The 16,952-nt window shown below is 36.7% G+C and overlaps 1 long non-coding RNA gene across 1 annotated transcript in view; it reads right to left on the minus strand.

Annotated features, from left to right (window-relative positions):
• Positions 1 to 2,138: 2,138 nt before the first annotated feature.
• The window catches only part of LOC150057061 (uncharacterized), a 347,640-nt gene continuing 332,826 nt past the window's right edge, over positions 2,139 to 16,952 (minus strand). The window contains exon 2 of the long non-coding RNA XR_016537035.1: positions 2,139 to 2,194. This is a non-coding gene — a long non-coding RNA (uncharacterized LOC150057061). The remainder of the gene's footprint in view (positions 2,195 to 16,952) is intronic.

Genomic DNA, 16,952 nt, shown 5'->3' on the forward strand with positions numbered 1-16,952 from the left:
AATTCATTTATTTTGACACTAATAGAAATCAACACGTTCTAACAGATTCTTACAGCCCTCAAGAATCCCAGGTTTATACTCTGCTCTGGATTGTGAAGTCTTTTTTTTTTTAAATTTTAGTGTTGGTGGTACTAGACTTTTGAACGGAAAGCCTTGTGCTTGCTAGGTACCACTTGATCCATGCCCCTCAGACCTTTTTTGCTTTAGTTATTTCTCAAATAGAGTCCTCCATTTATTTCTGGACAGGCTGTGAGTATGTTCTATCTATTCATGCTTCCTGTGTAGCTGAGGTAACAGATGAGTACCACTACGTCCAGCTTGTATTGGCTGAAGTGGTGTCTTCCCACCTTTTGGCCTGGGCTGTCCTCAGTCTGTGATCCTCCTGATCTCAGACACCTGAATGGCTCAGTTTGCAGGTGTCAGTCACTGCACCTGCTTGAGAATGTGAAATTTTATCACTGAGTAACTTTTTTGAGTTTCAGACATCTTATCTACAAAATGAGCATGATTCCAATCATGTAGGATTTTTAGGATTATTAGGGACAAGTATTAGCTATGTCCAGCTAGCATCAAGTACAATATTTAAAATGCAGAAGATGTTCAATACTGGCAATTGTGGTTATTTTACTACTGTGATACATTATTATCTCATTTCTCACTAGACTTTAATTGCTTGGTATCAAGCCGTTGGTTTTCTTATGATCAGTTTCCTGTAATGAACATAGAAAAAATATTTTTATGAAAGAACTAAAGTGGTTTGCTGCGATTATAGACCTTTCCAACTAGCTGGCTTGGTTAAGAGAAACTAATGAAAACAGTGATGATGACAAGATTCTCTGCCTCATTAGAATTATACTCCCTCGCTTCTGAGTCTATCTGTACCTTTCCAATGAAGTCAAATGTTAACAAAAAGCCTGATAACTCGATTTACAAATGTTAACAAAAACCCTGATAACTCGATTTAACAACCACAGAAAAATTCCTTACTCTTCATCTGAGATTGCCCTCTGTGTCTGGTTGGGTTTCCTCATCATTCACTACTCATTTCTGAGTAATGTATGATCAAACTGTTTGATTTTACTTTTGTGCCAGTTTTGGGGTTTATTTGGTTAGTTGTGGAACTTGAACTCTAGGCCTGGACGCTGTCCCTGAGCTCTTTAGCTGAAAGCAATCGCTCTATCACATTGAACTACAGCGCCAGTTCTGGTTTACTGATGGACAATTGGAAATAGGAGTCTCACAGACTTCTTATGCCTGGGCTGGCTTTGAACAGCAATCCTCAGATCTCAGCCTCCTGAGTAGCTAGGATTACAGGCATGAACCACTGGTGCTGGGCCAGTCTTGGGACTTTAACTCAAGGCCTGGACTCTGTCCCTGAGCTACTTTTGCTCAAGGTAACACTGTAGTACTTAAATCACAGCTCCATTTCCAGCTTTTTAGTGGTAAATTGGAGTCTCTTAGATATTCCTGCATTGGCTGGCTATCAACTACAATTCTCAGATCTCAGCCTCTTAAGTAACTAGGATTGCAGTTATGAGACACAGGTATTCTAGAAAACTAGCCTGTCTTCAACAAGAACATGTTTAAGTTGACCTTACTGTGCTACTTCGTTATACATTTGTATTGCTTATGCCTTTGCAAAATTGAGCTCTATATTTTTCTCCCCAATTATAGTACTTACATTGATGGTTCTGAGTTGTCTTTATTACTATACCTTATATGATATGATTCATTAATCATGAGATGGAAAGTTTCTGGAGATGAATATAGAGAGAAACTGGGCACTTCAGGTATCTAAAAAATAAAGAGTGATAAGGACTTGGTAAGGACCTAGAAATATTGAGGGTAGAAAACAATGATTTTGGGGAGCAAATGGAGCTTTCTAGCTTCAGTGGTTGGGTCAGGAAAGTTGTGAGAAGTGGTAAATTGAGTAGAGAAAGTTTAAACATCTCATTGTATGGCAAGCTAAATCTGAGATGGACAGTAGGCAACTGGATATATGACTCTTGGCAAGAGCAGTGAAAAAAATCAAGAAATTATTTATGATTTTTATCATAGTACCCACAAATTTACCTGCTATCTGGATTCTACAGTGTATCAAACTTTCCTTCCTTCCTTCCTTCTTTCCTTCCTTCCTACCTTCCTTCCTCCCTTCCTTCCTTCCTTCCTTTTTTCCTTCCTTCCTCCCTCCCTCCTTCCTTTTCTTCCTTCCTTTCTTCTTTCCCTCCCTCCCTCCTTGCTTTCTTTTTTCTTCCTTCTTTCTCATTCTTCTCTTGGCCTTTTCTATTTGTTTTCAATTCCTTATTTCAGCTTAACATTGTTCTTCAAATCTTCAAAGGAAACAGGGATTTCGATAATATAGATAGGCAAAGATGGGATTGAATATATGAGTTTAGGAGGTTTTAAAATTATTTCTTATCTCTCATTATATCACAGTCTCTCCTCCTCCTCCTTCTCCTTCTCCTCCTCCTCTGTGTGTGTGTGTGTGTGTGTGTGTGTGTGTGTGTGTGTGTGTATGTGCTGGTCCTGGGGTTGAACTCAGGTGTTCAGCACTGTCTCTGAGCTATTTTGCTCAAGGCTAGCCTTATACCACTTGAGCCACAGCTCCACTCCCAGTATTTTTTGTTTTGGTGCTTAATTAGAGATAAGAATTTCAGGGGCTTTCCTGCACAGGCTGGCTTTGAAATCATGATCCTCTGATATCTGGCTACATTATAAGCTTTTTGGTGGGTCATATGAGAATAGTGGCCTGTATGTTAGCATAAATTCTTATTACTTCCTCCTTTTTTTAAAAAAATATGTTTTTTATTTGACACTAAATTTAGTGTTTATTGTCTTCAGAAGCACATTAAACCAAGAAAATGACAAAATGGAAAATAAAATCTCATCCAATAACACATAAATCTCAGTGATTGGATACAATAGAACAACAATTATTAAATTGCTTTCACAAAAAAATTGAGCATTGGTTCCTAATGTTTGTGAAAATTCTGTTATTTCCTTGTCTTTTTCCTGAAGCAAAATAGGCTAGCTAATTTTATCTTGAGTACAGAGAACCTCACTCTCATTTCCAGGCAAATAACTGTACCTCATTAGCAACTCTGCACATAGAGGCTCTGCTCAAGTCTTGCTCTCCTCTTTGACCCAATCTTCCACTTAGTTCTGTGAAGTTTGGGGTCACCTAGCCAATTATGAAGCTTCAATATCATAGGAAAAATCAAAAAAGTTTCCTGAGTGTTAAAACTTCAGTGATTCTTTTAAAAAAATCTGTTTCCTTTTAACTGCTAAATAAAGATAAAATGATCAAAAGACTGTTATAAAAAATAAGGTTATACCAGTTCTACTGAATTTTGAAAAGCTTTCTGTATTAGATTCTTAGTGCTACTAAACAACTGCCTATAAACTGAGTCTTTTAAAGCAACAGATCTATTATCAAGCCATTCTAGAGCTTATAAATCCAAAACTACTTTGGGCAAAATAAAATCAAGGACTACATCCCTTTTCAGAGGATATAGGGAAGAAATTTTTTAGCTTGTAGATTCAGAATTCATTAATAGCTTCAGTCTTTCCTCTTTCCCACACTGAATCACTCGGACACCAACTCTTCTCTTTACTCTTACCTCTTACTTCTAAGGATGTTTGTGATTATATTAGGCCTGCTTTGATGGTCTAGGAAAACCTTCCTGACTTATAGTAGTTCAATTTTTCTCGTTGTGACAGAAATATATAGAAGAAACAACTTAAGGGAAGGATTTGTTTTACCTGACAGTCTAGAGTGTTAGTTAGACTGCTTAACCTCATGGCTGCTCAGAATAAGACACACACACACACACACACACACACACACACACACACACACACACACACACAAAGGCTAGGACATGGTCTATTTTTCCATGGCTTGACTTCAAAGTCCAGATCCTCCCCCACCCACACTGAGGCTTCAACTTCCAATAATGACATCATGCTATGTATCATTCAAAAGAGGAATGATTGGTCAGTTCATATTATAGATTTCCTAAGCCCATCAGCTGACAAACACACCCTCAACATATTTGTGCTTGAAGGGACATTTCAAATTCAAAGCATAATAGAATGGAACCTAAGTAGATTAATGAACTAAATTCCATCTGCCTTACTTCCTCAATGTCATGTACCATAATATGCTCACAGGTTTTGGAGATTAGAATGTGAATTTCTTTGGAGGAGAGAATGTTATGCCACTTACCATACCCTTGCCATATTGAACACACACTACGTTATATGATATAGCACATAATAAGAAATGATATGAAAGGTATGGAAGTTACATTGTAGCACTGAAACGCAATCAAAGAAGTGTGACATACAGATAGTTGTATTTTAAATGTAGGAAGCCCATATAAATTTGGAGTGTTGATCTTCCTAAGGTATGAAAGAAGGAAAAAGGGGAAAGGAATAATTAATAAGTCAAAGTAGACCATTCCAGGCAAGTCTGTCCAGTAGATATTTCTGAGATGATGAACATGTTCTTTATCTGCACCTTCTGACATGGTCAAGCTCACCATTTCCCCTGAAATGTGGTTACTGCAAATGGAACACGGAGTCTCTAATTTTTTCAAATTCAAATCTTAGCAGTCATGTGGTGCTACTAACAACAAATTTTTACATAATCAAGAGTACAGAAGACCAACAATTAGTACCACCTTATATTTTCATTATCTTAATGGAAAGTCATATATGTATGTGTGTGGTATATACATATAAACATATGCATATATTACAAAACGTTAATGATGATTAGAAATCTATGGGTCATTATTTACCTGTTAAAATATGTAACTGGCCATAAATGTTTCAACAAAATGAGCAAGGTGTGTTGTCTTTATTAGAAAATGTATACTAACACTTTACAAGTAGAATTTAATGGTTGTTTCATGTTGATCAACCAGAGCTATTCCCTTATGAGAAAACAGGAGTTAGGTTAGGACTCATGAACAGTTTCTTGAATCATGGGATTCATTCATTAGTTCAAGTCCGAGAAACTCGTGTAGGCTGAATGGAAAAAGCACAGGTAAGCAAAGCACAGCCCCTTCCTCTGGGAAGATTCTACTGGGTCATCTGTGTCTTCCTTTTCATGCCATCTTTTAGTGTGACTGTCTAGTCTTCCACTTCCTGGACTGGCTCATATTCAGTCTTTAGTGGAATCTGACCACTCACTTCCTTTTCTAGGGCTATTTGAAGGGTCTACTGTAGAAACAAGCCACTCTCTTAAAATAAGACACATGTTCACAGCCTCCTGACATCTCAACCTCTTCTTTCCCACTCTGTCCTCAGTTTCTTTGAAATTCCAGCACTCATAGCCCCCTGATTTCCCTGTCAATCAACCCTTCATGATACAGAAGTCTTTCCTTTCTCTGTGTCTCCTCAACTAGAATGTGTTCCACCTGCTTAGACAACTTTCCTGTATCACTTGGGTGTTGATCTTCCAGGATAAATACAGGAGTAGATATGAGCACCATGGTATAAATAACCCTGACTTTGAAGTCAAGTCCTGAGATTCAAATATCAGTTTGGCATTTTACTAGGTTGAGAGTTGTTTATAAGGGGAAGTGATTTCACTTGCTTGAATCTTAGTTGCCTTCTTTGAAAACTGACAAAAATATTTTGTTTGTTTATTATGAAATAATTCTAGACTCACAAGAAGTTATGAGATTTGTAGAAGGAAATTACCTCTGTACCCTTTCTCCAGCTTTCCTCAATGTCTGCATCTTACATACCAGACTGCATTATCAACACCAGAAAAATTAAAATAGGAGCAATACTACATTCTAAACTATATATTAAATTCAGATGGTACTCATTTTTCACATGTTATCATTTGGATAGAGGGGTACAGTTCTGTAAAATTCTGCCCAGAGCAGCCTTGAAACCATGGACTTAGAGAATTTAGGATTACAGATGTGAGTAACCAGAGTCCAACTGATAGGTTATTATGATAAATCCATGTACCTTAGTATATTACATATTAGTAGTATAACATATTGTATCAGTAAATAGCCATCATTTTCATGACTAGTGTAGGCCAAAGTCAAATGGTTCAGCTTGTGGGGATTTTTCATTAAAGGATCAGTACATGATCCTACTACTATATGTATTGCATGAGGAAAAAACTTAGTTGTCATAGCAAAAAGAGATTTGTTCAGGAAAACATGGCCTGGTTATGAGGGAAGCAGAACATGTGAAAGGCCGTTTATCTATTTATTTACTTTTGGAGATATTTGTATTTTTAACATAAGCTCTTGTGCTTGCTAGATAGGCTCTCTATCATTTGAGCTACTCCCCCAGAATTTATTGCTTTCTTTCATTCTTTTCTTTTCTTTTTTCTTTTTAAAGATAGGTTCTTTCTTTTTGCTTTCCAGTTGGCCTGGACAGTGATCCTCCTTTGTATACATTCTACTTAATGGTTTAACAGGCACATGTTATTGGTTGAGTTGGAGTCTTTGGAACATTTTTTTTTTACCCAGATTATCTTGATTTCCTTAGTAGCTAGGATTATAGGCTTGTGCCTGTAAAAGTGATATTGAAAAAAAGCTATAGTTCTTCTTTTGACTCTTTGTCCACTTAATTTCCACAGTTTGCACATGTCATATGAAATAACTAAGTTCCCAGCAAATCTAAAGAACACATTTACCAGGAGATAAGAGGTGTCTTTATAAACTCACAGAAAGCTAAGATATACTTCATGCCTGGGGGAAGAGACTGCATGGGACATTTGAAGATTGTTTGAGATGGACTCCACACTCAAGATCAGTAGATTTAATACTGTGTAGCAGCAGCTGTGGTTGCCATGCTTAGCAATGCTCTGGCTCTAATGACAAGGTTTGGTTGGCTGGATTGATTACAGGGAAAAATTCTTTATGAACACAGAGCCAACACCTTTACACCATTTACTGCTAGCAAATTTCTGAGGGTCACTGGCAATTCAAAAGATGATACCTTTGAAGAGAGTGTAGAAACTGGGTCATTTTATTCTGGGGCTTTCAAAGACTGTTCTTCTAAACCAGGCAAGATTCTAAACAGCTCCCAGTATCTACAGCTAGAATTCAGGACTGTGGTCATGTGTTTACTTGACCTCATTTTCCAACATGAAGAATTATCTATTAGACAAGTGAAAAAATAGAATTTCCCCAAAGCAAGCACACTTGGGTCAGGGCAGAATCCAGTCAAGCTGAGCCTGTAGCATGCATTGAAAGAATGAAGGAGGTCAAGGTGGAGTTTGTCTGAGAGGCTATTAAGCATTTTTTTTTAAAGAGTGCACATATAATGTGGAAAAATATCTTTTTCCTAGCTTTGGGTTGTTACATATATTTCACTCATATAAATTATTGTGTGATGATTCAAAAAGAATGTTTCTAGATAGTGATTAAAATTGGTGTAAAGTGAGGGGCTTCATTATGATATTTCCACACAATAGACTTTGATTATATCCATCCCCTCTAAAGGGGTTTTAATGATCACATGCATTCTAAAATTCCAGTGATTATATGAAGACTACCGACTGGTAAGAAACCCCAGAAACAGAACAAATGGTTCTTGTGATTTATTGTTGAAATAGCTTTAAATTCCCATGTTCACATGAAATCGTAAGAAATAATACAGAGGGAACCATTTACTCTGTCCAGTTTCTTCCAGGGCTAAAATATCCATGATTATAATACAGTAACACAACCAAAAAATGGGCAGTGAAGTAATGCCTTCCTTTAACCTTATTCAGAGTTTCTCAGTTTTAGTTGCACTATGTGTATATGTGATGTGCATGTTGAGTTTTCTGAAATTTTAGTTACATATATGTTCATATAGCCCCACAGTCAAGACACAGAATGGTTTTATCACCTTGAAAATCCATTATGAGCCTGTCATTGGTGATAATCCTAGAGTCCTCTAAAGGTTGAAATTAGAGCCTGTAGTCCTAGGTCCTCAAAAGGTTGAGATTATGGTGTCACGATCTAGTGTCAAGGCATAAGTGTCTATGAGATTCTTTTTTTTGCATTTTTTATTGTAATTAGTAAAAGGGTTACATGATATTTGCCAGATAGAAGGTGCATTAATTCACATACATTGATACCCTTTCACATGTCTTGGTACCCATTTCCCTCCCCGCTGACACCCCTCACCCATGAAGCTAATTGAAAGGACCTCCAGGATATTGAAACAAAAGCCATATAACGAATGATTGTTGTCCTTAATGTACTATGTTGTCTCTCATCTCCTTTGCTGTCCCTTGGTTATCTCATATTGTTATAGTATCTCACTTTGTTATCTGATATATTGAATTTATTTGTATTTGGTTATTTGAAATTTGATAGGGAAGGGGGGAAAACCAAGTCTATGAGATTCTATCTCAACAAATAACTAGCAAAAGCCAGGCTATAGGGATGGCTCAAGTGAAATAGAAGCAGCTAAGCAAGTTTGACCCCTGATATAGGCAAAAACCAACACAAACCTATAATGTCATATTATATTTTCACATCATACTGTAATGGACTAGAAAAACATAAATTGTGAATTATTATAGGAAAAATTGCTCTGTCAGGATCTAGGTTTTTTTCCCACCTGTGTTGCATAGTTTCTCCTTGCTTCACATTCCTCTGCAAATAGAAATAAATTGTGTCTATATTATATACAATGTATTATATTATTTAATATTATATATAACATATATAAAGCATATTGATCTTGAGACGATAAAAAACAAACACAAATCATTAGAAGTATAATTGGAGATAGATTTAGAAGATATGAACAAAAAGTCTTAATATTTCAAATTTCTTAATCCTTTCTTAATGTGAGACTAGTTTGGATAGACTATGAGTTACCTAACCAAGAGCTTACCATTCCTTTCTTTTCTTTCTCAAAGACTAGCTCATAACATTGAAGTAAAAAATTGTACTTAATTCACTTTCTTGATCCCTTATATGACAATGAAGCATAAGGGTAAGTTTTCCAAATGATTTCTTTGAAGGATTTTTCCTTCCTCAATAATGAAGTGGGAGGTTGATGTGGTGACAAATTCTTATAATCATAGTACTCAGGATGCCAAAGCGAGAGCATCACGAGTTTGTGGCTTACTTGGGCTATAAAGGGAGACCCTGCAAAAAGAAAAAACATATTTAGACTGGAGGTAGAACTTGGTGATAGTACATTCGCATCACATTCACCAGGGTTTGGGTTTGGTCCTAGGTACAGCAAGAATAAATGAGTGAATGAATTAATTTAAAAGTAGCTAGCTAGCTAGGTAGATGATAGGTCAATAGATAGATAAAGGAAGGGCAGGTGGTGGTAGAAATGCTTAAATGTTGTTTAAAGGATACAAAGCTTCTGGTTAAGTAGTTAAGTAAGTTATTTCTTGGAAGTAGGTTCTGGAAATCTATTATACAGCATGATGACAATAGTGAATGTATTATACACTTAAAAATTGCTACAAGAATAGATCTTAAATGTTCTCACCACAGGAAAGTAAACATGTAAGGAGAGAAAAAAATGAATTTATTTGGCTTAATTATTTGAAAGGCTGTGCATCTACCAAAAATATCACTTTGCACACTGAACGTATACATTTTGGGGTCCGTTTTTTGGCCAGTCCTGGGCCTTGAAATCAGGTCCTGAACACTGTCTTTTGGCTTTCTCAAGGCCAGAGGTCTACCACTTGAGCCACAGCACCACTTCTAGCTATTTTTCTACATATGTGGTACCAGGGAATCTAAACCCGCGTCTTCATGCATACTAGGCAAACACTCTACCATTAAGCCAAACTCCCGGCCCCTGCAGTCTATTTTTGTCTTACAAAATCTGGACAAAATAAATAGAAGAACTAAAAAGATGATGAAGAAATCTAATAACAACAGATGCTGGTGGAGATATGGCCAGGAGGGATCACTACTACACTGTTGGTGGGAGTGCAAACTCATTCAACCACTGTGGAAAGCAGTACAGCAGGTCCTCAAAAGACTAGACATAGAGCTCCCCTATGACCCAGCAATTCCACTACTTGGCATTTACCCAAATGTCCAGAAACAAGGGCATACTAAATCCACTAATACAATGATGTTCACTGCAGCACTGTTTACCATAACAAAGATATGGAACCAACCCAGATGCCCCTCAGTAGACGAATGGATCAACAAGATGTGGTACTTATACACAATGGAATTCTATGCAGCCACCAGAAAGAACGACACGGCCCCATTTTTAAGGACATGGAAAGACTTGGAAAAAATAATATTAAATGAAGTAAGCCAGACCCAAAGGAACATAGGCTCAATGATTTCCCTCATTTGTAATAATTAGTACACATCTAGGACTCTCCTAGCAGAGGATTACAATAGCTCAAAACCTAGATACATAGGGTCATATAGGATGAGGCTAAATGAAAGGATCTCTAGGATATGGAAACAAGAGCTTTACCTTGTGTGATTGTTGTTCTCAATGTACTATGTTATTTCTCTTCTCTTTTGTTGCCCTTATGGTTAATCTTATATTGTTACTGTATCTGACTGTGTTACCTGGTATATTGTATATATACAATATATATATATATTGTATATATGTTTATTTGATTATTTGAAATAGGAAAGGGAAGAGGGAAAACGAGATGATTAGGTGGGAGTGGGGAGGGAAACGGGGACAAAAATATGATTAGGGTTATCAATGTGTGAGAAGTAATGAGCCTACTATCTGGCGAATGTAACCGTAACCCCTCTATATATTACCCGACAATAAAAAATAAAATTAAAAAAAGATTCCACTACCAAAAAAAAAGAACTAAAAAGAGATACTCAAGGAGCGTCTTTGGATACAGTAACACCTGAATATTGGAATTATCTGGAGCAATGTTAACTGCAAGGTGAGAATGTTAACCAGGTAATGTTAACTGCAAGGTGAGAAGCCACCTGCTGAGGACCAGTGGGAAAGGGTAGAAGGAGCCTGGATGACACAGCCATGGCTGGAGCCATCTTGGCCCCATGTTCTGTTTTAGAGAGAAGACTCTGTTATCACACAAAATTTTTTTCTTCCTCAGAAACACAAGTTGATGGCCTATTGTTAATACACCACATAGATGATGCCCTTAGGAGTTGGCCTTGGTGAACTATTTCTCATGCTTCAAATTTACCTAATAAAGCGACCCCTCTAAGAAATCCTCTAAATAGCTGATCAATTACAGTTAGCCACACTGTGCTGCTAATTATATATTGCTATAAGGATGAGTTTTTATCATATATTGACTTGCCACCTATTATCAGAGCTCTGAGATTTTTGAAGTGCAGAGGCTATGTTTCCTTTATTGCTAGGGCCTTGCACAGGTGTGTCCTTGTGTGTAATAGATAATCTTACTCAACTTCTGGAACAAATGAAGCTATTTCAGCGATGATCAAGTATTCATCATAGCAAAACCTATACAGGTCCCATAAGGCAATTGCTAGAGAATATTTCTAAAATTCCACATGGAATTTAGAAAGGAAGGTTTAAGCATTTGCCAAAGAAAATTTAAATTTAATATACCAAGGCCATTCTTCCTTCATCTCAACTCTTACCCTTCCTACAGCTCTACCTGCCTTTGAAAGAGGAGACTGGATTTTGTATGATAATCCAGAAGCTTCATGAGCCATGACATCATTGGAAGATGCAGTTATGTTCAGTAGACTGTGCTTGATAAAGCAAGAAATTATATACAGACACTGGGAGAAACATTGAAAACCATAAAGTTTTAATCATTGTGGAAATGGGCTCTTTAACTCTTAGCTGGCAAAACTTGGTGCACTCACTTTACAAACTGAGTGACTGAATTCAAAACTGTATTCATTTATTTACTCATTAAAGACCTTCAGATGGCCTCTTGTATGTTAGAGTTTTTTTCCCCTTCAGTGCTAGCCCTGATCTCATGGCTCTTTTCTATTTATTATGTGTTGCTGATACACAGGTAATGGGCATTTTTAGGGTCAGAAACAGAATTATTGGCTTCTTGATAAAGTCCTAGAAAGCACTGAGGCAAACAACTTAAGCTGTGCAGGTTGGGTCCAGTCCCCACTTTGACTTGAGGTTGTGTAATTATTGGCCAAGTGTCACCCTCAGCAGATTTGAGCATGTTGTGAATGATGTTAACTCATGAATTCAGTCATTTGGTCATAGGAAATACCACTCATGTTTCTGTGACTATGATCTGAGTACTCTTGATCCATATCTGGAAGTCATCTCAAAGCTCTTATTTGTACTGTCACTATCTATCAGGATACTTCTGCTTTTCCTGATAACACTACTAACAAATCAGTATCATTCCATCAGACTAGAATGTCTTATGTCTTACATTATGGTAATTTGGGTATCATTTAATTGATCATATATTAATGAATTTAGCAAAAACAATTGTCTCTCAAATAGTTCAGCAGATTTTTCACATCTTTTCTGAAAACCTATGAATCTCTGGACTTCAGTGTTTATTTATCATGTGTCAGACATTGTGCTGAGTTTAATTAAACAATGTCCTTTAAGTCTACTACAAACTATTTAAGTGCTAATCTTACTGATGATGAAGATGATGAACATTTACTCTTAAGTAAGGTTGTATAGTTATTCTGTGGGTAAGGTGAACTTCAAATGTGGTCTATGGGACTCTTGAGTCCATTACTATTTCTTTATTCTAAGCATTGTAATGTGAAAATTTAACTTAATTTAAAAACATAGAGGCCTTTAACAATCCAGTGTATATCCTACAAAATTATGAAAAGTAAGGAAAGAGGAGGGCTAAAAGAGATGAGTAAGCTTGTTGAAAAGGATGGCATTGTTCAAGACTTTGTATTCATAAATTGCTCTGTTGAATGACTCCTTTTTTCAACCATTTAAAGATTATAAAACCTAAGAAGTGTAGACACTTCCTTAGGAAGAACATATTTTTATACTAAACATATAACTCATGAAAGAATACTAATTTGATGTTATACATAATTTAACCTAGACAAAATTGAAAACCTTTAGAATATTTAATAATGTTCAACTTTTTAGCCCTTTTAGGTGACAGTCACATAAAATCACTGAAGAGTCCACCTTATTTATTTAGAAAGAAATAAGCTGAAGATATTTCATAAGCATTATCTACTTCTTATATTAAATACATATTGAGAATGAAAATGATATTTTAAGCATTCAGTATGCTTTCAAATTACTGACAGAAACATTTGGCAGGAGCTCCAATAATAGAACTAATTTCCCCAACCTTGATTTTAATGTATCATTTTAATCCGTGTCTCAGGGTCCCTTAAGATGTAATCTTGAGGTGTTAACAGGGAAATCTGTCACTAACAGAGAACTAAATGAATCATGATTCATATAACAAGAAGAAAAGACAAGTAACTGTCCCTTGGATGTGTAAAAAATACTATCAGAAATCCAATGAATTTGCAAACAACTTGAATCCAAAAAAGTACTTAGTTGATAATGACTAATGTGTCCTACTTAAAACAAAATCTATTTAAGTTGATCTAATATGGTAGATCAAGGAGAAATAAAAGATGTACTCTATCTTGATTACAGCAAATCTTGTGATTATCGGTATGCTAACTAAAAAGGAAAAAAATAATCTCTGGAGCTCATAGCTGATTGAATTGTAGAAATGACATAAATGTTAAACATCTGGATAAAAATGCACAATCCTCTATTTCTACTTATTAATATGTATTGTATGTATTCAATATAATATAATATAATTAATATATATGCACACACATAATCATATTTGTGGAAAATACATATATCTGAACTTCTATCCTGTGTATAATACCGGAGTTTTTCTGTCATGGAAGCCTAAAGATCTTTTTTGCTATACAAGAAGAATGTGAGAAGTTTCACAAGTATGTAAAGAAAAATGTTAAGATATCAAAAAATAATCTTCAGAAGGTACCAGGGAAATTCAATCTGGAAACAAAGCAGTAAGATGATTTAATAACATCATTTGATGATATCTATGTGATACCAAAACAACCACATATTTTGGTTAGATAATTATCCAAGCGAGTCAAATTATCTTTTTATTTTTTTTATTTTTTATTGTAATTAATAAAAGGGTTACATGATATTTGCCAGATAGAAGGTGCATTAATTCACATACATTGATACCTTTTCACATGTCTTGGTACCCATTACCCTCCCCCCCACCCCCCACCTGTCTTGGTTTTCCCCCCTTCCCTATCAAATTTCAAATAATCAAATACAAATAAATTCAATATATCAGATAACAAAGTGAGATACTGTAACGATATGAGATACCCAAGAGACAGCAAAGGAGAATGAAAGATAACATAGTACATTAAGGACAACAATCATTCATTATATGGCTTTTGCAAATTATCTTTTTAAAACAACTGGTTACATTTTCAAATTAAAAAAAGAATTGAATAGCTCCATTCTAATCGGAAGTGATCGGCTTACAAATAGTAAGTGATAGCTAGTTCAGTCATCTTAAATATATAATGTTTCTGGTCTTTGGAAATATTGCTTTTGGGGGGGTGGAGCTGGAGGGGGTGGGGAATAATAGACCTAAGACAAACATTGGGAGGCAGCTGAAGGAGTGAACAGGAAGACAAGATGAAAGCCAGGGTTTCAGAATCCAGAACAAGAAATGTGGAACCTGGGTGTGTTAACAGCAGTTCCATCCATCTGAAAATGGAGGACCTTAAGAATTAAAAATGGCTTCCCTACACCTGTAATCCTAGCTACTCAGGAGGCTAAGATCTGGTAACTGAAGTTCAAAGTCAGCCTGGGTAGAAAAATTCCATGAGACAGTTAACTAAAAAGCCAGAAGTATATCTGTACCCCAAGTGGTAGAGCAAAAAATCCTTAGGGCTGGTGCCCAGGCCCTGAGCTCAACCCCAGGACCAGTGTGTGCATGCACACGAGTACACACACACACACTCACACACACACACACACACACACACACACAGCCTTACACATGTCTCCCTCAGTGTGGAAGCACTAAGTATAATTACAAGACTTGAGAAGATGGATGTTGTAGCATCTCATTTATTTCCCCATTTCATTCTCTATCTGTTTTCTCTATCCCTACCAGTGCTTCATTCTAGGGCATTTACCTCACTTCATCAAACCACCTGAGACCTCTTGAGTTAGCTCTTTTGTGTCTTCCACCAAGAGTTCCCATTGTCATGCTTTTGCTTATAAACATATTTCAGTCCAAGAAGCTGGAATCCTCAGAACCAGAGAGATCAATAATGCAGTGCAAGTCTGAGGCTAGATACCTAGAAGCTTTCTTTATAGCTACTAGTACACATCTGTATTCAAAACTTTAGAATGTAGAGTCTGATGTTCACAGGTGGTGGTAACAACAAAAACCTCACACTTCTACTCAAGAACACACCTTCATGCATGCACTTTCCCCTTCTTCAGCTTTGTTCCATTTAGGCCTCCAGTCCATTGGGCGGTGCTACCTACAAAACATGGTGGGTTTTCCCCATTCAGTTTGCTGATCTGCCTGCCAATCTAAGGACCTGAAGGTCTGCCAATGTGAGATGTGAGCACAGCAAAATGCAAAGGCAGCTCAGGTTAGAATGTAATCTCCAATTAAATGAAAGTAGAGCTGTGGGTCAAATGGAAGAACACCAGCCTTGAGTACAAAAGCTCAAGTACAGTACCAGGAGCAGTGTGTGCACACGCACACGCACGCACACACACACACACACACACACACACACACACACACATGCATGTGCACATACACCTCCACACACAAATTACAAGTTGGTATACATTGGTTCCATTTACCACTGTGTGCATCCCAGATGTCCTTGGCACTTCTGCTTGAACTCAGATGTGTATACAGATCATATCCTTCATTCCTGGTCTTGGAGACCAGACCTGTAGCATTTTTCTCTGGTTTGGGATTCTCAGTCCTCTTGCCCAGCCACTGCACTATCATTTCTTGGGAACAACTCTAATACTAATTGATTACCTTCCAAGAGTATAGCAGAAATGAACTTATTTTGCCTTTCGTTTGTTTATCTGCATTTAAAATTGTGCAGAAAAACAGTATCTTGAAGTCATCCTGATTTATTACACTGATCTGTCTTTTTTTTTCCTTGCCATTTGTGTGATGTGTATGTATGTGAGTGTGTGTTTGCAAGTGTGTGTTTGCATCCCTATAAAATTTCTGCTATAATACTAGCCTCTTGGTCAAAACACTTGTTAAGAACACTTATTTTGGGCTGGAAATATGGCTTAGTAGTAGAGTGCTTGCCTACCATGTATGAAGCCCTGGGTTCAATTCCTTAGTACCACATACATAGAAAAGGCAGGAAAAGGTGTACTGTGGTTCAAGTGGTAGAGTGCTAGCCTTGAGCAAAAGAAGTTCAGGCATAGTGCACAGGCCCTAAGTTCAAGCCCCAGAATTAGTAAAACAAAAGAAAACAAAAACCTTATATCTGAAATACAACTTGAACAGGATTATTTTAAAGTTGTATATGGCAATATAAACCTGTATTCATTTAGTTTACTCCAAACATTTTGTCCTTTGTATTCCCACCACCTGAGATGTAGCAGATACTTTGAAAATTTACATGAGTTAATGATTGCCTCTTATCCTGTCACTCACATAAACATATGATTGTTTTCTGCTATCAATTCTTCATGATTTTTCTTTCCATTTATCTTGATGCCACCACAGGTTTCTTGGTTGCCCAGGTTTAAATCCTCTGAGCAGTCTTCACTGTGTCCCTCTTACGTCCTATGTTCTTGAGCAGCTTTGGTTAAGTGTGACTGAAATGTGTTCCAAGACTTTCCAATGCTGTATTGGTCTCCTTTGCACCCCTATCACCACTCACTGTGCTCCTGTTAATCATCTTTACATTATCTTTCCTGCCTTATCTTTTCCCACATTAATCCATCTTCCTGGTATCACAGAAAATATC

This window comes from Megascapheus bottae, chromosome 11 (assembly GCF_031878675.1).
Source record: "Megascapheus bottae isolate mThoBot1 chromosome 11, mThoBot2.hap1, whole genome shotgun sequence".
Lineage (NCBI taxonomy): Eukaryota > Metazoa > Chordata > Mammalia > Rodentia > Geomyidae > Megascapheus > Megascapheus bottae.